This window comes from Aulostomus chinensis, chromosome 1, assembly GCF_037954235.1.
Source record: "Aulostomus chinensis isolate RoL2024-O1b breed Wild chromosome 1, RoL_Achi_v1.0, whole genome shotgun sequence".
Classification (NCBI taxonomy): Eukaryota; Metazoa; Chordata; class Actinopteri; order Syngnathiformes; family Aulostomidae; genus Aulostomus; species Aulostomus chinensis.
The window spans coordinates 5,736,846-5,760,370 of record NC_141320.1 but is presented as its reverse complement, the minus strand read 5'-3'; the positions used below and the strand labels follow the sequence as shown (position 1 = coordinate 5,760,370).

At 39.4% G+C, this 23,525-nt stretch overlaps 2 non-coding genes across 2 annotated transcripts; one reads left to right on the top strand and one right to left on the bottom strand.

The window, feature by feature from the left end:
* Positions 1-228: 228 nt before the first annotated feature.
* trnar-acg (transfer RNA arginine (anticodon ACG)) lies at positions 229-301 on the top strand. The gene has a single exon. It is a non-coding gene; the product is annotated as a tRNA-Arg (tRNA).
* A 1,845-nt stretch (positions 302-2,146) lies between these two features.
* On the bottom strand, positions 2,147-2,229 carry trnal-aag (transfer RNA leucine (anticodon AAG)). The gene has a single exon. It is a non-coding gene; the product is annotated as a tRNA-Leu (tRNA).
* Between the last annotated feature and the right edge of the window lie 21,296 nt (positions 2,230-23,525).

Genomic DNA, 23,525 nt, shown 5'->3' with positions numbered 1-23,525 from the left:
ACCTGCTGGCTCCTGCTCAGTCCCTCACTCAGCCTCACTCAGCCTCAGCAGCACCGCTCCACTGAGGACTGATTCAGGTTCCTAGCAACCAAATAGGAGGAGAGCTGAACCTTCTTGCTGGGAGGCCACAGTGCTGACCACTGCACCATTGTGTCCCCTGAAAATGCCACCACCTTGTTGGGATTTTCTGTAACAGCAAGGACACATGAACACAGCAGCTTCTTCACAGGGCTGGTGGCGCAATGGATAACGCGTCTGACTACGGATCAGAAGATTCTAGGTTCAACTCCTGGCCAGCTCGCTTTAAACTTTATACTGAGAAGATGAAGTGAGAACCAGTGATCAAAGTCACTGAAGTCCTCCCAGGTTCCCTCCTTGTCTGCTGGAAACATGAACACATGAATGATCCTGCTACCTCTCATGTTAAGCTGCACTTGACAGTGACAGCAGGAGAACAAAAATCCCAGTGTGTCATCAACATTTCCTGTCAAATCAATGATAGAAGCTGTTGAATTTCTGTGTCAGAACAAGGAGGAAGGAGCCCCAATGAAAGAGTGATGGTTCTTGATTCTGATTTTGTTCTTCACTCCTACACCAGAGAGTGAAAGTGTGGGCTGGCTGGGAGCAACTGCCTGCTTCAGAGTGGGAGGAGCCTCAGGACTTTCCAGTGAGAGCTGCAAACTTCCACCAGCGCCCAGTGCCAGCAGGTCTTCATGATGGAGCTGAGAAGAACACAACAACACCAGAGCACTGGAGAGGAGCACAACACTTCTTTGCTTCCTGGCCACTCTCATGTCTGTCTGTCCATCTGGAGCTGGGGGGAGGAGCTTCACATGTTTTTTCTTTTTTTAAAAAGGGAATGACATGACTTCCTCTGTATGTTAGAATATGAACTACTAAAAATGTTCATCTCCAGTTTAAAGTTAGAATTAAACTGAAAATACAAAACTCTTCCCTCTTCAATCCTGTCCCTCAGTGTTGTAAACTGTTTCAAACAAATTCTACTGTTCAACAGATCAAGTGTTTCTAATGAAGCTGAATGTTCTCCTCTACTTTCCTCAATTGGGTTTCTTTCATGTCCTCCTGAGATCAAAGACAGAATTCTAGCTACTGTCAAAGCCCTGATGACATCATCAGGAATTCTGACTTTGATCTGGAGACTCTTGCTTTAACCTGAATTTGATCTGACTAATGTTTTAGTTTAGGTTGCATGATACCGACCACCTCATTTCTCCTGATGGACTGGTGACCTGTCCAGGGTGAACCCTGCCTCTTGCCCAATGTCACCTGCGATCCCCCCCCCCCCCATGACCCTTAAAGGATAAGAACAGAAAGTGGATGGAGGGATGGACTCAACACTGAAACCAGCTGATCTGATCCACATTCTAATGTTTCCTGTCCCTCTTTAGGAGTCAATGAGAATAGTAGTGTATATAATAATGTATATCCAAGCTTGTAGTATCTTTCCAAAGCTTTTAGTATTTCTTCTTGTTTCTACTTGTAGTTTTAGTGTCTGGATCTTTTCTTTTGATGTCCTGCTGTCTGCTCTTTGCTTTTGGAGCTTCCTTCAACAACTACCAGGCCTCCTGGGTACTGTAGGAAACATGGTCAAGTTCTTCTGACTTCTCCAGGAACGTCCTGCTCACATTGGTCTGTCTTCATTTTGACTCCTCCCACTGCCACAATGACCAGCCTTTATACTCTTGGTGACTGGGGCCCTGGTTGCTGCAGGCCTCAACACCAGCCTGTGGTTGTGAGCAGGGCAGAACAGAACTGACAGTATCTCCCATGCAGGACCTGGGTCAGCACCTGGTGCCAGCTGGGGCACCGCTTTAACCTGGACCCCTAGAAGATCTTCTCCAGGAACTGGCCTTTTTCAATCGAAACAGCATGAAACTTCAAGTAAAGAATTAAAATTATTTAATTCACAATGAGGCCTCTGTCATAAAACAAAGGAACAACTGACTACCTCACCATGACTTCACCCTGATAACCAGGAGGTAACCTGGTAGTCAGAGCAGCGATGCTCAGGTCTGTGGACTCAGAGGAGTGTTCTTCTTTTGGTCACAGGTTTGAAGATATCAGTGGAAGACAGAGGAGAGGTAGTTAGAGACCTGCCACACCTCTCCAGTGACCTGGGACATGATGGCAGTGGTGGGATTTGAACCCACGCCTCCTGAGAGGACTGGAGCCTTAATCCAGCACCTTAGACCGCTCGGCCACACTACCTCACTGTGCTGCTCTCTGAGTTGTTCTGCTAAAGGCATGTTGAAGAGGAAGTAACAATGATATCAAACTTATTCTGAAGGGGGACCCTTTCCCTCCACGGTCACAGGAAGTGACAACAGCGCTGCTAGAAGCAGGAAAGAAATGGTAAAAGGACTCAATTTGTACAGAGCCTTTCTACCTCAGCAGCACTCAAGGAGCTGAACAATGTCCTCTCATTCACACACACTCACACACTGATGCTGAAGGCTGCCATGCAAGGAGCCAACCTACTCATCAGAAGTATTTAGGGGTTCAGTCTCTTACTCAAGGACACTTTGACATGGTCACTGGAGAAAGTGAGGATCAAACCAGCCACCCTTTGGTTGCCAGATGGCCACGCTACTCCTGAGTCATGTGACCTGGATAAGATGGTGAACTACAGCTGATCGCCATGCTAGCAAACCTCTTTTGTTTGGTTTGGTTGTTGTTTAGTGACTGTGGATGAATACACAGGAGAAGTTGAGCATAAATTTGTGTTCCCTGTTCACTTGAATGTATGCAGGAGTGTGAGGTGGAAATAATACTTGGAGGAGAATGAGAGTTCAGTCTCAGCGCTATGACCTGTGCTGACACTAAAACATGTCAGCCCACAGAACAAAGATGGCAGTCCTCTGGGAAAGCAGGTACACCACACATACATGAAGAAACCCTACAGGAAACAAATATGTTGCCAGAGACTTTTACTCTGTTTTTGTTGTTTACCCAAGTACAGGATTGGAGGGAGACTGATGGTCGCTGTTTGGGTTTTTGGAAAACAAGGAGGCTGTGGGTTCAAGCTGGATTCTCAGAGACTATTTCCCCAACCTCTACATTGGCATCTACACTGTCATCCAGTCACGTGACTGAAGTCATCCAGTCACGTGACTGAAGTCATCCAGTCACGTGACTGAAGTCATCCAGTCACGTGACTGAAGTCATCCAGTCACGTGACTGAAGTCATCCAGTCACGTGACTGAAGTCATCCAGTCACGTGACTGAAGTCATCCAGTCACGTGACTGAAGTCATCCAGTCACGTGACTGAAGTCATCCAGTCACGTGACTGAAGTCATCCATTCATGTCAGTGATGTCACTTGGCAGGACTGTCATTGCCGTCTCATTCTAGAAAAGAATCCAGACTCCACCTGTGGCTCCATGATAACTGATGGACCTCTGGTTGGTGGCTGGACGATGATGTTTGGACTGGAAGGAAAACTCCTTGTCCAAATTCCATTGTGTTCAAATTTAAAGTCCCACAATCAGAAGTAGCTGAATCTGACAGGTGGAGGTTTGGAACTACAAGATGGTGATGTTTTCTTGACTTGATGCTCTGACTGTCAGGGTGGATGTCAGCTTCTTCTGCTGCTGCATCTGAGTGGCTATGATTGGAGGTTTTACCCTCCAAGGTTGTTTGGTTCCAGGGGAAATTTTAAAATTCCAGTCCCCAACCTGGGCTGTTCTGAAACTCTTCTCCTGAATCACTCCTGGTTTAAGAGAGAGAACAAGCTAAGAGATCTGAAACCAGTAAAATATGCTTTTCTGTGTGCAAACTAGTGAGGGGCATGGAAGGATATTTTACCACCAATCCAGAACCCAGACTTTAGTCATGTGATGAGATGGAGTCTCTGATGATGAAGTTAATGGACAAAATGTGACTTGAAAGAAAACACATTTCTTCAGCAGACTTTGATCCAACATTGAAGTTAGATTTTGGTGGCTGCTCCATGTTGGAGGAAACCAGGCGATGTTGGACTGTCACAGGGAAGCTCCTTTGCCTCTTCTGCTGCCAGTTCAACCACTCACTCCCATCAGTGGAGAGCAGCTTCAACTGGGTTTGGAATGTACCATTGTGGATGCATAGGAATGTGGAGAAAATGTCCTTTGTCAGAAGTGGGATTCAAACCCACACCTCCAGGAGAGACTGCGACCTGAACGCAGCGCCTTAGACCGCTCGGCCATCCTGACAGAAACTTTGTTGCAGACTGAATTAATTCACTGACAAAGTAGAATTTTTTTCCACAGGAGCTACTGGCTCCTTAGTTGGTTTATTTATTGTTAACATTAAACACACAGTCTGAGTTCATGGCAGTAAGAAATGATTTTCATTTTTCTAAAGGACAAGAAATGAACCAGAACATTTGAACCACATAACATCTCTTGATCAGTTTGTTACATGGGACACATTCCAGACAGGAAGGTCCCACCAAGACTTGAACTGGGATCACTGGATCCAGAGTCCAGAGTGCTCACCCTTCCACCATGGAACCAAACACAAGGAGGAGGTTCCTCAAAATACCACTTGACATCACCTGCAATCAACCTGTTGCTATGTGGAGGTTCATCTTGCTCTTGTTCCAGACTACATTGGCAAAAGGAACAAGAACCACAAGGAAATCATGGAACTCCAGATTGATTCAGGACTTTCTAACTCCATCGTATGACCTGGGAGCAAAGACTGGCCAGGCCTTCCTTAATTTATCAGTTAATTACTGCTTCAACAAACATGCCACTTAATTAAGTTACCAGAATTTCTCTCATTGAAAAACCCACCAGCCTGATTTCTTGACATGACATGAAAAATTCTCCAAGAACCCACAGTTGGGTGGAAAGATACCAGGTTAACCAGGAGGAGTCCTGTTCCTGAACCATGGATGGAACAAAGTCCACTGGAAAACTCAGCAGTTCCTGAGTGCCAGATCCATCCGGGAGCTTGGGTCTCCACTTGACTGTGGTGATCCATGAGATCAAGGAGGACAGAGGAAAGAAGGATCCTGTTGGAGATCTCCTCCCTTCTTCCTCCACTTCACTACTACTTGGATGTCAGGAATATGAGGTACTTTACTCAAATGACGTATTAGGAGTTTCCTGTTTGACAAGAAGGAAGTCAGAGGTTCATCCCTCACTTGTTGGTGGTGCCCTCAACCTGCTGAGAGCATCACTTAGTTCTCTACAGAGAAACATGGCAGCTCTGCTGAAGGCTGCAGGAAACCTGCTGGAACTGAGACTTGGACTCAGGTCACTGGATTCAAAGTCCAGGGTGCAAACAGGTCCACCAGGGCATCTGTGCTTTACTTACCGTGTAAAAAGGACCACAGTGGTCGTCTGGTTTTAATTTAACAAACAAATACGGTTGAAAACTTTGAGACAGAGACACAGGGCTCTTATTTGAAGGGCCATGGGATGGGAAATATCCCAGATCTCTGAGATCAGAGCGTTCACTTTGATCTCAGGGTCCTGACTTTGGGGGTCCTTCCTTTGGTCTTCAAATACTTGTGTTTTTATTGGCAGAACTTTCAACTTGCATGCAAAAAGAGAATCACAGTCAATGTAAACCCAGCAGACAGTGTTTATTTCTAATAAATCAGACAATCGCACAAATGAGAATGAAAGGAAAAAAACAATAAAATGTTTTAAAATCCTTCTCCACTCTGAAGCTTTTTAAAGTTCATTTGAAGGTTCAAAGGTGGAGGTGAGGAGGTCACCCTGATCCTCCCTGTCGTCACTGCCAGGATTCTTTCTTCTGGTGCTGTGGTTCTTCTGATGAAGGGGGCGTGATGTTTGCTGTCTCAGGCTCCACCAAATGTCCTCTTTAGGACGCCACAATGTGGCCTCTTCACTGCTCCATCTTCCCTGCATCGGAGACACCAGGGTTCCTCCTGGTGCCGACCCCATCGTCCTTCTACCCAATGGTGCGGCCATGGATCCTCAGAGGAGGCTGGGATCCTTTTCTCATCAGAGCCACAGTTTTTCCTGGAGGGAACAACAGGAGCTTTGTTGTAATGTTTTGCTCGGTGTTTCCTGCACAGAGCGTCAGGATCTGTGACGCCATCTTGTGGTAGGGGGTCATCATCTTGTTGTGTGGTAGTGGATTCATTGATCTGCTGTTTCAACACATTCAAGTTCATTATCCTACAAGTCAAAGTACATTTGGTGTGGAGTTTTAGTTTCTGGCCTCAATCATAACGTGTGCCTTTCTTCTTCATGAACATTTCTCAGCTTTGTCAGTTTATTCTAGTTTTTCTTCCTCACTTTTCTATTCCATTGTTGTTGAAGATTCTACTGCAGGTTGGAGTTCCCTGTTGACTGAAGCAGAAACAGGAACAACAAGCTGGAGGATGTCAGAGCTCCAAGTTGGGCCGCTGATATTAAAGTAGGAGATGAACACATCCAGGTTAGCATCCCTCTCAGAAGCTGCTACTTTAGCTCTTCAGAGTACAGCAGCCTAGCATAGCTTCATCTGGCCAGTTAGTGGCCCACTTTGATGTCTGGGATATCAGGTTCAAGGTTCTTCACAGCTCTGAATGAAGGCTTTCTAAAGTGTTAACCAGTACTCCAGTTGTAAAAAACAATCAGGGGGGATGGTAGATTTTGATGTTTAGGAACAGATCATTTGTGCTGATGACAGCGCATCAGGTGAGAGACCAACAGTGTACCCTTACTCCTCTCAAACAACATGCATGCTATGGATATTACCTGTCTGCTACTCCTGTCATTGATCTTGACCAAGCCCCCAGGCTGACACTGCTACCACTGCTCCTACATAGTTACAGTCAAATGCAGAGGACATTTTCCCACCGGGTGCAAGTGCAACTTCATACTCATGCTACCTATAAATCTGGGAATTCATCTATATTTTGAAACAAAACGTTCTCAAGTCAAGTCCATTTTAATTAAAGTGCAAGAGCAAAAGAATTAAACAAATGTACTGTGGCAGTATAGCGCTACACTCCCCACCGTGAGGGGAAGTGTGGCAGACGATAGTGAGTGATCACCTAGCAGTAGACCTGGTCCGACCCTTCTCCGTCCTTTCCACTTCCTCTCCCTCCTTTACAGAGCCGACAGCTGTGCGTGGTGGCGTCTCGCTGGTCAGCAGATCGGTTACAAACAAAGGAACCTCAAAACCTCAAAATATTGCGACAGTGATGTCGTAAGAATTACGAATGAACTCAAAATGATGCTAAAAGTAATGTAGTGATAGTTGCTAATAAACTCAGTGAGGCTTACAGTAATGTAGTAAGAGTTTCGAACAACCTCAAAGTGATGCTGACATTCGTGTTGTAAGAGTTGCTACTAACCTCAAAATAATGCGACAGTGATGTCAGAAGAATTGCTAAAGATCTCAAAATGATGCTAACAGTGATGGAGTGAATGTTTCGAATAACCTCAAAGTGATGCTGACAGTCATGTACTAAGAGTTGCTAAAAAACCTCAAAATAATGCGACAGTAATGTAGTAAAAGTTGCTACGAACCTTAAAATATTGCGACAGTGATGTCGGAAGAATTGCTAATGAACTCAAAATGATGCTAACAGTAATTTCGTGATAGTTGCTAATCAACTCAGTGATGCTTACAGTAATGTAGTTAGTGTTTCGAATAACCTCAAAGTGATGCTGACAGTCATGTACTAAGAGTTGCTACGAACCTCAAAATAATGTGACAGTAATGTAGTAAAAGTTGCTACGAACCTCAAAATATTGCGACAGTGATGTCAGAAGAATTGCTAATGAACTCAAGATGATGCTAACAGTAATGGAGTGAAACTTTCGAATAACCTCAAAGTGATGCTGACAGTCATGTAGTAAGTGTTGCTACGAACCTCAAAATAATGCGACAGTAATATAGTAAAAGTTGCTACGAACCTCAAAATAATGCGACAGTGATGTCAGAAGAATTGCTAATGATCTCAAAATGATGCTAACAGTAATGGAGTGAACGTTTCAAATAACCTCAAAGTGATGCTGACAGTCATGTAGTAAGAGTTGCTACGAACCTCAAAATATTGCGACAGTGATGTCGGAAGAATTGCTAATGATCTCAAAATGATGCGACAGTGATGTAGTAAGAATTGCTAATGAACTCAAAATGATGCTAACAGTAATGTAGTGATAGTTGCTAATGAACTCAAAGTGATGCTGACAGTCATGTAGTAAGTGTTTCGAACAACCTCAAAGTGATGCTGACAGTCATGTAGTAAGAGTTGCTACAGACCTCAAAATAATGCGACAGTGATGTAGTAAGAATTGCTAATGAACTCAAAATGATGCTAACAGTAATGGAGTGAAAGTTTCGAATGACCTCAAAGTGATGCTGACAGTCATGTGGTTTGAGTTGCGAGTAAATTAAAAATGATGCTGACAGTGATGTCGTAAGAATTGCTATTGAACTCAAAACGATGCTAACAGTAACGTAGTGATAGTTGCTAATAAACTCAGTGATGCTTACAGTAATGTAGTAAGAGTTGCTACGAACCTTTAAATAATGCAACAGTAATGTAGTAAGAGTTGCTACGAATCTTAAAATAATGCGACAGTGATGTCAGAAGATTTGCTAAAGATCTCAAAATGATGCGACGGTGATTTCAGAAGAATTGGTAATGATCTCAAAATGATGCTAACAGTAATGGAGTGAAACTTTCGAATAACCTAAAATTGATGCTGACAGTCATGTAGTAAGTGTTGCTACGAACCTCAAAATAAAGCCACAGTAATGTAGTAGAAGTTGTTACGAACCTCAAAATATTGCGATAGTGATGTCGGAAGAATTGCTAATGAACTCAAAATGATGCTAAAAGTAATGTAGTGATAGTTGCTAATCAACTCAGTGATGCTGACAGTAATGTAGTAAGTGTTTCGAATAACCTCAAAGTGATGCTGACAGTCATGTAGTAACAGTTGCTACGAACCTCAAAATAATGCGACAGTGATGTCAGAAGAATTGCTAAAGATCTCAAAATGATGCGACAGTGATGTCAGAAGAATTGGTAATGATCTCAAAATGATGCTAACAGTAATGGAGTGAAACTTTCGAACAACCTCAAAGTGATGCTGACAGTCATTTCGGAAGAGTTGCTAATGAACTCAATTCAATGCTACAGTGATGTCGTGAGAATTGCTCATTAACTCAAAATGATGCTAACAGTAATGTAGTGACAGTTGCTAATAAACTCAAAGTGATGCTGACAGTCATGTAGAAACAGTTGCTACGAACCTCAAAATAATGCGACAGTGATGTCAGAAGAATTGCTAAAGATCTCAAAATGATGCGACAGTGATGTCAGAAGAATTGGTAATGATCTCAAAATGATGCTAACAGTAATGAAGTGAACGTTTCGAATAACCTCAAAGTGATGCTGACAGTCATGTACTAAGAGTTGCTACGAACCTCAAAATAATGCGACAGTAATGTAGTAAAAGTTGCTACGAACCTCAAAATATTGCGACAGTGATGTCGGAAGAATTGCTAATGAACTTAAAATGATGCTAACAGTAATGTAGTGATAGTTGCTAATCAACTCAGTGATGCTGACAGTAATGTAGTAAGTGTTTCGAATAACCTCAAAGTGATGCTGACAGTCATGTAGTAACAGTTGCTACGAACCTCAAAATAATGCGACAGTGATGTCAGAAGAATTGCTAAAGATCTCAAAATGATGCGACAGTGATGTCAGAAGAATTGGTAATGATCTCAAAATGATGCTAACAGTAATGGAGTGAAACTTTCGAACAACCTCAAAGTGATGCTGACAGTCATTTCGGAAGAGTTGCTAATGAACTCAATTCAATGCTACAGTGATGTCGTGAGAATTGCTCATTAACTCAAAATGATGCTAACAGTAATGTAGTGACAGTTGCTAATAAACTCAAAGTGATGCTGACAGTCATGTAGAAACAGTTGCTACGAACCTCAAAATAATGCGACAGTGATGTCAGAAGAATTGCTAAAGATCTCAAAATGATGCGACAGTGATGTCAGAAGAATTGGTAATGATCTCAAAATGATGCTAACAGTAATGAAGTGAACGTTTCGAATAACCTCAAAGTGATGCTGACAGTCATGTACTAAGAGTTGCTACGAACCTCAAAATAATGCGACAGTAATGTAGTAAAAGTTGCTACGAACCTCAAAATATTGCGACAGTGATGTCGGAAGAATTGCTAATGAACTTAAAATGATGCTAACAGTAATGTAGTGATAGTTGCTAATCAACTCAGTGATGTTTACAGTAATGTAGTAAGTTTTTCGAATAACCTCAAAGTGATGCTGACAGTCATGTAGTATCAGTTGCTACGAACCTTAAAATAATGCGACAGTGATGTCGGAAGAATTACTAATGATCTGAAAATGATGCGACAGTGATGTAGTAAGAATTGCTAATGAACTCAAAATGATGCTAACAGTAATGGAGTGAAAGTTTCGAACAACCTCAAAGTGATGCTGACAGTCATGTAGTAAGAGTTGCTATTAACCTCAATTTAATGCGACAGTGATGTCTATGAATTGCTAATAAACTCAAAATGACACTAACAGTAATAAGTGATAGTTGCTAATGAATTCAAAATGATGCTAAAAGTAATGTAGTGATAGTTGCTAATCAACTCAGTGATGCTAGCAGTAATGTAGTAAGTGTTTCGAACAACCTCAAAGTGACGCTGAAAGTCATGTAGTGAGAGTTGCTTCTAACCTCAAAATGATGCTAAAAGTAATGTAGTGATAGTTGCTAATGAACTACAAGTTATGCTGACAGTAATGTAGAAAGAGTTGCTTCGAACCTCAAAATATTGCGACATTGACGTCGGAAGAATTGCTAATGAACTCAAAATGATGCTAAAAGTAATGTAGTGATAGTTGCTAATTAACTCAGTGATGCTTACAGTAATGTAGTAAGTGTTTCAAACAACCTCAAAGTGATGCTGAAAGTCATGTAGTAACAGTTGCTTCTAACCTGAAAATGATGCTAACAGTAATGTAGTGATAGTTGCTAATAAACTCAGTGATGCTTACAGTAATGTAGTAAGTGTTTCAAACAACCTCAAAGTGATGCTGACAGTCATGTAGTAAGAGTTGCTACTAACCTCAATTTAATGCGACAGTGATGTCTATGAATTGCTAATAAACTCAAAATGACGCTAACAGTAATGTAGTGATAGTTGCTAATAAATTCAAAATGATGCTAAAATTAATGTAGTGATAGATGCTAATCAACTCAGTGATGCTAGCAGTAATGTAGTAAGTGTTTCGAACAACCTCAAAGTGACGCTGACAGTCATGTAGTGAGAGTTGCTTCTAACCTCAAAATGATGCTAAAAGTAATGTAGTGATAGTTGCTAATGACCTATAAGTGATGCTGACAGTAATGTAGTAAGAGTTGCTTCGAACCTCAAAGTATTGCGATAGTGATGTCAAAAGAATTGTTAATGATCTCAAACTGATGCGACAGTGATGTAGTAAGAATTGCTAATGAACTCAAAATGATGCTAACAGTAATGGAGTGAAAGTTTCGAATAACCTCAAAGTGATGCTGACAGTCATGTAGTAAGTGTTGCTACGAACCTCAAAATATTGCAAAAGTGATGTCGGAAGAATTGCTAATGAACTTAAAATGATGCTAACAGTAATGCAGTGATAGTTGCTAAGAAACTCAGTAATGCTTACAGTAATGTAGTAAGAGTTTCGAACAACCTCAAAGTCATGCTGACAGTCATTTAGTAAGAGTTGCTAATGAACTCAATTTAATGCTACAGTGATGTCGTGAGAATTGCTCAACAACGCAAAATGATGCTAACAGTAAAGTAGTGATAGTTGCTAATAAACTCAAAGTGATACTGACATTAATATAGTAAGAGTTGCGACGAACCTTAAAATATTGCGACAGTGATGTCGGAAGAATTGCTAATGATCTCAAACTGATGCGACAGTGATGTCGTAAGAATTGCTAATGAACTCAAAATGATGCTAACAGTAATGGAGTGAACGTTTCGAATAACCTCAAAGTGATGCTGACAGTGATGTACTAAGAGTTGCTACGAACCTCAAAATAATGCGACAGTAATGTAGTAAAAGTTCCTACGAACCTCAAAATATTGCGACAGTGATGTCGGAAGAATTGCTAATGAACACAAGATGATGCTATAAGTAATGTAGTGATAGTTGCTAAGAAACTCAGTGATGCTTACAGTAATGTAGTAAGTGTTTCGAATAACCTCAAAGTGATGCTGACGGTCATGTAGTAACGGTTGCTACGAACCTCAAAATAATGCGACAGTGATGTCAGAAGAATTGCTAAAGATCTCAAAATGATGCGACAGTGATGTCAGAAGAACTGGTAATGATCTCAAAATGATGCTAACAGTAATGGAGTGAACGTTTCGAATAACCTCAAAGTGATGCTGACAGTGATGTACTCAGAGTTGCTACGAACCTCAAAATATTGCGACAGTGATGTCGGAAGAATTGCTAATGAACTCAAAATGATGCTAACAGTAATGGAGTGAAACTTTCGAACAACCTCAAAGTGATGCTGACAGTCATTTAGTAAGAGTTGCTAATGAACTCAATTCAATGCTACAGTGATGTCTTGAGAATTGCTCATTAACTCAAAATGATGCTAACAGTAATGTAGTGATAGTTGCTAATAAACTCAAAGTGATGCTGACAGTCATGTGGTAAGAGTTGCTACGAACCTCAAAATAATGCGACAGTAATGTAGTAAAAGTTGCTACAAACCTCAAAATATTGCGACAGTGATGTCAGAAGAATTGCTAAAGATCTCAAAATGATGCGACAGTGATGTCAGAAGAATTGGTAATGATCTCAAAATGATGCTAACAGTAATGTAGTGATAGTTGCTAATAAACTCAGTGATGCTTACAGTAATGTAGTAAGTGTTTCAAACAACCTCAATGTGATGCTGACAGTCATGTAGTAAGAGTTGCTACTAACCTCAATTTAATGCGACAGTGATGTCTATGAATTGCTAATAAACTCAAAATGACGCTAACAGTAATGTAGTGATAGTTGCTAATAAATTTAAAATGATGCTAAAAGTAATGTAGTGATAGTTGCGTATCAACTCAGTGATGCTAGCAGTAATGTAGTAAGTGTTTCGAACAACCTCAAAGTGACGCTGACAGTCATGTTCTAACCTCAAAATGATGCTAAAAGTAATGTAGTGATAGTTGCTAATGAACTATAAGTGATGCTGACAGCAATGTAGTAGGAGTTGCTTCGAACCTCAAAGTAATGTGACAGTGATGTCAAAAGAATTGTTAATGATCTCAAACTGATGCGACAGTGATGTAGTAAGAATTGCTAATGAACTCAAAATGATGCTAACAGTAATGGAGTGAAAGTTTCGAATAACCTCAAAGTGATGCTGACAGTCATGTAGTAACAGTTGCTACGAACCTAAAAATAATGCGACAGTGATGTCGGAAGAATTGCTAATGAACTCAAAATGATGCTAACAGTAATGGAGTGAAAGTTTCGAATAACTTCAAAGTGATGCTGACAGTCATGTAGTAAGGGTTGCTATGAACCTCAAAATATTGCGACAGTGATGTCGGAAGAATTGCTAATGAATTCAAAATGATGCTAACAGTAATGTAGTGATAGTTGCTAATTAACTCAGTGATGCTTACAGTAATGTAGTAAGTGTTTCGAACAACCAAAAAGTGATGCTGTCAGTCATGTAGTAAAAGTTGCTTCTAACCTCAAAATGATGCTAACAGTAATGTAGTGATAGTTGCATATCAACTCAGTGATGCTGACAGTGATGTAGTAAGTGTTTCGAACAACCTCAAAGTGATGCTGACAGTAATGTAGTAAGAGTTGCTACGAACCTCAAAATAATGCGACAGTAATGTAGTAAAAGTTGCTACGAACCTCAAAATATTGCGACAGTGATGTCGGAAGAATTGCTAATGAACTCAAGATGATGCTAACAGTAATGGAGTGAAACTTTCGAATAACCTCAAAGTGATGCAGACAGTCATGTAGTAAGTGTTGCTACGAACGTCAAAGTGATGCGACAGTAATGTAGTAAAACTTGCTACGAACCTCAAAATAATGTGACAGTCTTGTACTAAGAGTTGCTACGAACCTCAAAATGTTGCGACAGTGATGTCGGAAGAATTGCTAATGAACTCAAGATGATGCTAACAGTAATGTAGTGATAGTTGCTAAGAAACTCAGTGATGCTTACAGTAATGTAGAAAGAGTTTCGAACAACCTCAAAGTGATGCTGACAGTCATTTAGTAAGAGTTGCTCATGAACTCAATTCAATGCTGCAGTAATGTCGTGAGAATTGCTCAACAACTCAAAATGATGCGAACAGTAATGTAGTGATAGTTGCTAATAAACTCAAAGTGATGATGACAGTAATGTAGTAAGAGTTGCTACGAACCTCAAAATACTGCGACAGTGATGTCGGAAGAATTGATAATGAACTCAAAATGATGCTAACAGTAATGGAGGGAAACTTTCGAACAACCTCAAAGTGATGCTGACAGTCATGTAGTAAGAGTTGCTACGAACCTCAAAATAATGCGACAGTGATGTCAGAAGAATTGCTAAAGATCTCAAAATGATGCGACAGTGATGTCATAAGAATTGGTAATGATCTCAAAATGATGCTAACAGTAATGGAGTGAACGTTTCGAATAACCTCAAAGTGATGCTGACAGTGATGTACTCAGAGTTGCTACGAACCTCAAAATATTGCGACAGTGATGTCGGAAGAATTGCTAATGAACTCAAAATGATGCTAACAGTAATGGAGTGAAACTTTCGAACAACCTCAAAGTGATGCTGACAGTCATTTAGTAAGAGTTGCTAATGAACTCAATTCAATGCTACAGTGATGTCGTGAGAATTGCTCATTAACTCAAAATGATGCTAACAGTAATGTAGTGATAGTTGCTAATAAACTCAAAGTGATGCTGACAGTCATTTGGTAAGAGTTGCTACGAACCTCAAAATAATGCGACAGTAATGTAGTAAAAGTTGCTACAAACCTCAAAATATTGCGACAGTGATGTCAGAAGAATTGCTAAAGATCTCAAAATGATGCGACAGTGATGTCAGAAGAATTGGTCATGATCTCAAAATGATGCTAACAGTAATGTAGTGATAGTTGCTAATAAACTCAGTGATGCTTACAGTAATGTAGTGAGTGTTTCAAACAACCTCATAGTGATGCTGACAGTCATGTAGTAAGAGTTGCTACTAACCTCAATTTAATGCGACAGTGATGTCTATGAATTGCTAATAAACTCAAAATGACGCTAACAGTAATGTAGTGATAGTTGCTAATAAATTCAAAATGATGCTAAAAGTAATGTAGTGATAGTTGCGTATCAACTCAGTGATGCTAGCAGTGATGTAGTAAGTGTTTCGAACAACCTCAAAGTGACGCTGACAGTCATGTTCTAACCTCAAAATGATGCTAAAAGTAATGTAGTGATAGTTGCTAATGAACTATAAGTGATGCTGACAGCAATGTAGTAAGAGTTGCTTCGAACCTCAAAGTAATGCGACAGTGATGTCAAAAGAATTTTTAATGATCTCAAACTGATGCGACAGTGATATAGTAAGAATTGCTCATGAACTCAAAATGATGCTAACAGTAATGGAGTGAAAGTTTCGAATAACCTCAAAGTGATGCTGACAGTCATGTAGTAACAGTTGCTACGAACCTCAAAATAATGCGACAGTGATGTCGGAAGAATTGCTAATGAACTCAAAATGATGCCAACAGTAATGGAGTGAAAGTTTCGAATAACTTCAAAGTGATGCTGACAGTCATGTAGTAAGTGTTGCTATGAACCTCAAAATATTGCGACAGTGATGTCGGAAGAATTGCTAATGAATTCAAAATGATGCCAACAGTAATGTAGTGATAGTTGCTAATTAACTCAGTGATGCTTACAGTAATGTAGTAAGTGTTTCGAACAACCAAAAAGTGATGCTGTCAGTCATGTAGTAAAAGTTGCTTCTAATCTCAAAATGATGCTAACAGTAATGTAGTGATAGTTGCATATCAACTCAGTGATGCTGACAGTGATGTAGTCAGTGTTTCGAACAACCTCAAAGTGATGCTGACAGTCTTGTACTAAGAGTTGCTACGAACCTCAAAATAATGCGACAGTAATGTAGTAAAAGTTGCTACGAACCTCAAAATATTGCGACAGTGATGTCGGAAGAATTGCTAATGAACTCAAGATGATGCTAACAGTAATGGAGTGAAACTTTCGAATAACCTCAAAGTGATGCAGACAGTCATGTAGTAAGTGTTGCTACGAACGTCAAAGTGATGCGACAGTAATGTAGTAAAACTTGCTACGAACCTCAAAATGTTGCGACAGTGATGTCGGAAGAATTGCTAATGAACTCAAGATGATGCTAACAGTAATGTAGTGATAGTTGCTAAGAATCTCAGTGATGCTTACAGTAATGTAGAAAGAGTTTCGAACAACCTCAAAGTGATGCTGACAGTCATGTAGTAAGTGTTGCTCATGAACTCAATTCAATGCTACAGTGATGTCGTGAGAATTGCTCAAAAACTCAAAATGATGCGGACAGTAATGTAGTGATAGTTGCTAATAAACTCAAAGTGATGATGACAGTAATGTAGTAAGAGTTGCGACGAACCTCAAAATACTGCGACAGTGATGTCGGAAGAATTGATAATGAACTCAAAATGATGCTAACAGTAATGGAGTGAAACTTTCGAACAACCTCAAAGTGATGCTGACAGTCATGTAGTAAGAGTTGCTACGAACCTCAAAATAATGCGACAGTGATGTTAGAAGAATTGCTAAAGATCTCAAAATGATGTCACAGTGATTTCAGAAGAATTGGTAATGATCTCAAAATGATGCTAACAGTAATGGAGTGAACGTTTCGAATAACCTCAAAGTGATGCTGACAGTAATGTAGTAAAAGTTGCTACGAACCTCAAAATATTGCGATAGTGATGTCGGAAGAATTGCTAATAAACTCAAAATGATGCTAAAAGTAATGTAGTGATAGTTGCTAATCAACTCAGTGATGCTTACAGTAATGTAGTAAGTGTTTCGAATAACCTCAAAGTGATGCTGACAGTCATGTATGAAGAGTTGCTACGAACCTCAAAATGATACGACAGTGATGTCGGAAGAATTGCTAATGAACTCAAAATGATGCTAGCAGTAATGTAGTGATAGTTGCTAATCAAGTCAGTGATGCTTACAGTAATGTAGTAAGTGTTTCGAACAACATCAAAGTGATGCTGACAGTCATGTAGTAAGAGTTGCTACGAACCTCAATATAATGCGAAAGTAATGTAGTAAAAGTCGCTATGAACCTCAAAATATTGTGACAGTGATGTCGGAAGAATTGCTAATGAACTTAAAATGATGCTATCAGTAATGTAGTGATAGTTGCTAATCAACTCAGTGATGCTTAAAGTAATGTAGTAAGTGTTTCGAATAACCTCAAAGTGATGGTGACAGTCATTAGGAAGAGTTGCTACGAACCTCAAAATAATGCGACAGTGATGTCAGAAGAATTGCTAATGATCTCAAAATGATGCGACAGTGATTTAGTAAGAATTGCTCATGAACTCAAAATGATGCTAACAGTAATGGAGTGAACGTTTCGAATAACCTCAAAGTGATGCTGACAGTCATGTACTAAGAGTTGCTACGAATCTCAAAATAATGCGACAGTGATGTCGGAAGAATTGCTAAAGATCTCAAAATTATGCGACTGTGATGTCAGAAGCATTGGTAATGATCTCAAAATGATGCTAAGAGTAATGGAGTGAAACTTTCGAATAACCTCAAAGTGATGCTGACAGTCATGTCGTAAGAGTTGCTACGAACCTCAAAATATTGTGACAGTGATGTCGGAAGAATTGCTAATGGACTCAAGATGATGCTAACAGTAATGTAGTGATAGTTGCTAATCAACTCAGTGATGCTTACAGTAATGTAGTAAGTGTTTCGAATAACCTCAAAGTGATGGTGAAAGTCATGTAGGAAGAGTTGCTGCGAACCTCAAAATAATGCGACAGTAATGTAGTAAGAGTTGCTATGAACCTCAAAATAATGCGACGATGTCAGAAGAATTGCTAAAGATCTCAAAATGATGCGACAGTGATTTAGTAAGAATTGCTCATGAACTCAAAATGATGCGAACAGTAATGGAGTGAACGTTTGGAATAACCTCAAAGTGATGCTGACAGTCTTGTACTAAGAGTTGCTACGGACCTCAAAATAATGCGACAGTGATGGCGGAAGAATTGCTAATGATCTCAAAATATTGCGACAGTGATGTCGGAAGAATTGCTAATGAACTCAAGATGATGCTAACAGTAATGGAGTGAAACTTTAGAATAATCTCAAAGTGATGCTGACAGTCATGTAGTAAGTGTTGCTACGAACCTCAAAATAATGCGACAGTAATGTAGTAAAAGTTGCTACGAACCTCAAAATAATGCGACAGTAATGTAGTAAAAGTTGCTACGAACCTCAAAATATTGCAACAGTGATGTCGGAAGAATTGCTAATGATCTCAAAATGATGCGAAAGTGATGTAGTAAGAATTGCTAATGAACTCAAAATGATGCTAACAGTAATGGAGTGAACGTTTCAAATAACCTCAAAGTCATGCTGACAGTCATGTACTAAGAGTTGCTACGAACCTCAAAATAATGCGACAGTAATGTAGTAAAAGTTGCTACGAATCTCAAAATATTGCGACAGTGATGTCCGAAGAATTGCTTATGAACTCAAGATGATGCTAACAGTAATAGAGTGAAACTTTCGAATAACCTCAAAGTGATGCTGACAGTCATGTAGTAAGAGTTGCTACGAACCTCAATATAATGCGACAGTAATGTAGTAAAAGTCGCTATGAACCTCAAAATATTGTGACAGTGATGTCGGAAGAATTGTTAATGAACTCAAAATGATGCTAACAGTCATGTAGTGATAGTTGCTAATCAACTCAGTGATGCTTACAGTAATGTAGTAAGTGTTTCGAATAACCTCAAAGTGATGGTGACAGTCATTAGGAAGAGTTGCTACGAACCTCAAAATAATGCGACAGTGATGTCAGAAGAATTGCTAAAGATCTCAAAATGATGCGACAGTGATTTAGTAAGAATTGCTCATGAACTCAAAATGATGCTAACAGTAATGGAGTGAACGTTTCGAATAACCTCAAAGTGATGCTGACAGTCATGTACTAAGAGTTGCTACGAATCTCAAAATAATGCGACAGTGATGTCGGAAGAATTGCTAATGAACTCAAGATGATGCTAACAGTAATGTAGTGGTAGTTGCTAATCAACTCAGTGATGCTTACAGTAATGTAGTAAGTGTTTCGAATAACCTCAAAGTGATGGTGAAAGTCATGTAGGAAGAGTTGCTGCGAACCTCAAAATAATGCGACAGTAATGTAGTAAGAGTTGCTATGAACCTCAAAATAATGCGACGTTGATGTCAGAAGAATTGCTAAAGATCTCAAAATGATGCGACAGTGATTTAGTAAGAATTGCTCATGAACTCAAAATGATGCTAACAGTAATGGAGTGAAAGTTTCGAATAACCTCAAAGTGATGCTGACAGTCATGTAGTAACAGTTGCTACGAACCTCAAAATAATGCGACAGTGATGTCGGAAGAATTGCTAATGAACTCAAAATGATGCCAACAGTAATGGAGTGAAAGTTTCGAATAACTTCAAAGTGATGCTGACAGTCATGTAGTAAGTGTTGCTATGAACCTCAAAATATTGCGACAGTGATGTCGGAAGAATTGCTAATGAATTCAAAATGATGCAAACAGTAATGTAGTGATAGTTGCTAATTAACTCAGTGATGCTTACAGTAATGTAGTAAGTGTTTCGAACAACCAAAAAGTGATGCTGTCAGTCATGTAGTAAAAGTTGCTTCTAATCTCAAAATGATGCTAACAGTAATGTAGTGATAGTTGCATATCAACTCAGTGATGCTGACAGTGATGTAGTCAGTGTTTCGAACAACCTCAAAGTGATGCTGACAGTCTTGTACTAAGAGTTGCTACGAACCTCAAAATAATGCGACAGTAATGTAGTAAAAGTTGCTACGAACCTCAAAATATTGCGACAGTGATGTCGGAAGAATTGCTAATGAACTCAAGATGATGCTAACAGTAATGGAGTGAAACTTTCGAATAACCTCAAAGTGATGCAGACAGTCATGTAGTAAGTGTTGCTACGAACGTCAAAGTGATGCGACAGTAATGTAGTAAAACTTGCTACGAACCTCAAAATGTTGCGACAGTGATGTCGGAAGAATTGCTAATGAACTCAAGATGATGCTAACAGTAATGTAGTGATAGTTGCTAAGAAACTCAGTGATGCTTACAGTAATGTAGAAAGAGTTTCGAACAACCTCAAAGTGATGCTGACAGTCATGTAGTAAGTGTTGCTCATGAACTCAATTCAATGCTACAGTGATGTCGTGAGAATTGCTCAACAACTCAAAATGATGCGAACAGTAATGTCGTGATAGTTGCTAATAAACTAAAAGTGATGATGACAGTAATGTAGTAAGAGTTGCGACGAACCTCAAAATACTGCGACAGTGATGTCGGAAGAATTGATAATGAACTCAAAATGATGCTAACAGTAATGGAGTGAAACTTTCGAACAACCTCAAAGTGATGCTGACAGTCATGTAGTAAGAGTTGCTACGAACCTCAAAATAATGCGACAGTGATGTTAGAAGAATTGCTAAAGATCTCAAAATGATGCGACAGTGATTTCAGAAGAATTGGTAATGATCTCAAAATGATGCTAACAGTAATGGAGTGAACGTTTCGAATAACCTCAAAGTGATGCTGACAGTCATGTACGAAGAGTTGCTACCAACCTCAAAATAATGCCACAGTAATGTAGTAAAAGTTGCTACGAACCTCAAAATATTGCGATAGTGATGTCGGAAGAATTGCTAATAAACTCAAAATGATGCTAAAAGTAATGTAGTGATAGTTGCTAATCAACTCAGTGATGCTTACAGTAATGTAGTAAGTGTTTCGAATAACCTCAAAGTGATGCTGACAGTCATGTATGAAGAGTTGCTACGAACCTCAAAATGATACGACAGTGATGTCGGAAGAATTGCTAATGAACTCAAAATGATGCTAGCAGTAATGTAGTGATAGTTGCTAATCAAGTCAGTGATGTTTACAGTAATGTAGTAAGTGTTTCGAACAACCTCAAAGTGATGCTGACAGTCATGTAGTAAGAGTTGCTACGAACCTCAATATAATGCGAAAGTAATGTAGTAAAAGTCGCTATGAACCTCAAAATATTGTGACAGTGATGTCGGAAGAATTGCTAATGAACTTAAAATGATGCTAACAGTAATGTAGTGATAGTTGCTAATCAACTCAGTGATGCTTAAAGTAATGTAGTAAGTGTTTCGAATAACCTCAAAGTGATGGTGACAGTCATTAGGAAGAGTTGCTACGAACCTCAAAATAATGCGACAGTGATGTCAGAAGAATTGCTAATGATCTCAAAATGATGCTAACAGTAATGGAGTGAACGTTTCGAATAACCTCAAAGTGATGCTGACAGTCATGTACTAAGAGTTGCTACGAATCTCAAAATAATGCGACAGTGATGTCGGAAGAATTGCTAAAGATCTCAAAATTATGCGACTGTGATGTCAGAAGCATTGGTAATGATCTCAAAATGATGCTAAGAGTAATGGAGTGAAACTTTCGAATAACCTCAAAGTGATGCTGACAGTCATGTCGTAAGAGTTGCTACGAACCTCAAAATATTGCGACAGTGATGTCGGAAGAATTGCTAATGGACTCAAGATGATGCTAACAGTAATGTAGTGGTAGTTGCTAATCAACTCAGTGATGCTAACAGTAATGTAGTAAGTGTTTCGAATAACCTCAAAGTGATGGTGAAAGTCATGTAGGAAGAGTTGCTGCGAACCTCAAAATAATGCGACAGTAATGTAGTAAGAGTTGCTATGAACCTCAAAATAATGCGACGATGTCAGAAGAATTGCTAAAGATCTCAAAATGATGCGACAGTGATTTAGTAAGAATTGCTCATGAACTCAAAATGATGCTAAAAGTAATGGAGTGAATGTTTCGAATAACCTCAAAGTGATGCTGACAGTCATGTAGTAAGAGTTGCTACGAACCTCAAATAAAATGCGACAGTGATGTCGGAAGAAAGCTTATGATCTCAAAATGATGCGACAGTGATGTCGTAAGAATTGCTAATGAACTCAAAATGATGCTAACAGTAAAAGAGTGAAAGTTTCGAATAACCTCAAAGTAATGCTGACAATCATGTAGTAAGAGTTGCTACGAACCTCAATTTAATGCTACAGTGATGTCGTAAGTATTGCTAATAAACTCAAAATGATGCTAACAGTAATGTAGTGATAGTTGCTAATAAACTCAAAGTGATGCTGACAGTAATGTAGTAAGTGTTTCGAACAACCTCAAAATGATGCTGACAGTCAAGTAAGAGTTGATACTAACCTAAAAATAATGCAACATTAATGTAGTAAGAGTTGCTACGAAACTCCAAGAACTGCGACAGTGATGTCAGAAGAATTGCTAATGAACTCAAAATGATGCGACAGTGATGTCAGAAGAATTGCTAATGAACTCAAACTGATGCTAACAGTAATGGAGTGAACGTTTCGAATAATCTCAAAGTGATGCTGACAGTCATGTAGTAAGAGTTGCTACGAACCTCAAAATGATGCGACAGTGATGTCAGAAGAATTGCTCATGAACTCAAAATGATGCTAAAAGTAATGGAGTGAATGTTTCGATTAACCTCAAAGTGATGCTGACAGTCATGTCGTAAGAGTTGCTACGAACCTCAAAAAAAATGCGACAGTGATGTCAGAAGAATTGCTAATGAACTCAAAACGATGCTAACGGTAGTGTAGTGATAGTTGCTAATAAACTCAGTGATGCTTACAGTAATGTCGTAAGAGTTGCTAATGAACTCAATTTAATGCTACAGTGATGTCGTAAGAATTGCTAATGATCTCAAAATGATGCGACAATGATGTAGTAAAAATTGCAAATGAACTCAAAATGATGCTCACAGTAATGGAGAGAACGTTTCGAATAACCTCAAAGTAATGCTGACAATCATGTAGTAAGAGTTGCTACTAACCTCAATTTAATGCTACAGTGATGTCGTAAGTATTGCAAATAAACTCAAAATTATGCTAACAGTAATGTAGTGATAGTTGCTAATAAACTCAAAGTGATGCTGACAGTAATGTAGTAAGAGTTGCCACGAACCTCAAAATGATGCGACAGTGATGTCAGAAGGATTGCTAATGATCTCAAAATGATGCGACAGTGATGTAGGAAGAATTGCTCATGAATTCAAAATGATGCTAACAGTAATGTAGTGATAGTTGCTAATAAACTCAAAGTTATGCTGACAGTAATGTAGTAAGAGTTGCTACGAACCTC